The following is a 993-nucleotide window of genomic DNA, read 5'->3' as shown; positions in this document are numbered from 1 at the left end:
AAAAAACGCCAGTAAGGGGCATTTTGGGCGTTAAACGCCAGAATGGGCACCATTCTGGGCGTTTAACGCCAGGTGTGCAGCATCCTGGGCGTTTAGCAAAACGCCCAGTGATAAAGGAATTCTGGCGTTTAACGCCAGCCAGGGCACCTGGCTGGGCGTTAAACACCCACAATGGGCAACAAATGGGCGTTAAACGCCAGAATGGATGCCATTCTGGGCGTTTAACGCCAGAAAGGTGGGGGGACCTAGATTTTGTTTTCAAATCAAATTTTTTCAAACTTTCCTTTTCTTACCCATACTTTTCTACAAAAACACATTTCAACCTTTCATCATTCACTTTCAAATCTTCAAAAAAATCAAAATCATTCTTCAAATCTCTCTCAAATCTTATTCAAAAACTCACCCTTCTCTCAAATTATCTCCATATCTTCTCAAATCTCCTTTCAATTTTTTTTCGAAATCTCCTTTCCCCCCTTTATAAAAACACATTCGGCCCTTCATTCCCCCACACCATTCGAATTTGCTCTTCTCCTCTTTCTCTTCTTTTCCTTTCTTCTGCTTGAGGACAAGCAAACCTCTAAGTTTGGTGTGCTTTTCCGTGATCACTAAGCCAAGATTCATCAAGATCATGGCCCCTAAGGGAAAACAAACCAATTTAAGAGGAAAGAAAGAGAATAATCCAAAGAATCTTTGGAATCAAGAGAAGTTCTTAACCAAAGAACATGAAGACCATTATCACAAAATAATGGGTCTGAGGTCAGTGATCCCGGAAGTTAAATTTGATCTGAAAGAAGATGAATATCCGGGGATCCAAGAGCAAATTCGAAACAGAAAATGGGAAGTTCTAACCAATCCTGAAATAAAGGTTGGAAGGAATATGGTTCAAAAATTCTACTCAAATCTGTGGCTAACAGATAAGCAGAGAATGACTGGAACTGCTTACCATACCTACAGAACCATGGTCAGAGGGAAAGTTATGTACTTCCATCTGGA

This window comes from Arachis duranensis, chromosome 3 (assembly GCF_000817695.3).
Source record: "Arachis duranensis cultivar V14167 chromosome 3, aradu.V14167.gnm2.J7QH, whole genome shotgun sequence".
NCBI lineage: Eukaryota > Viridiplantae > Streptophyta > Magnoliopsida > Fabales > Fabaceae > Arachis > Arachis duranensis.
The sequence above is the reverse complement of the archived record's forward strand: the minus strand, read 5'-3'. Positions refer to the sequence as shown.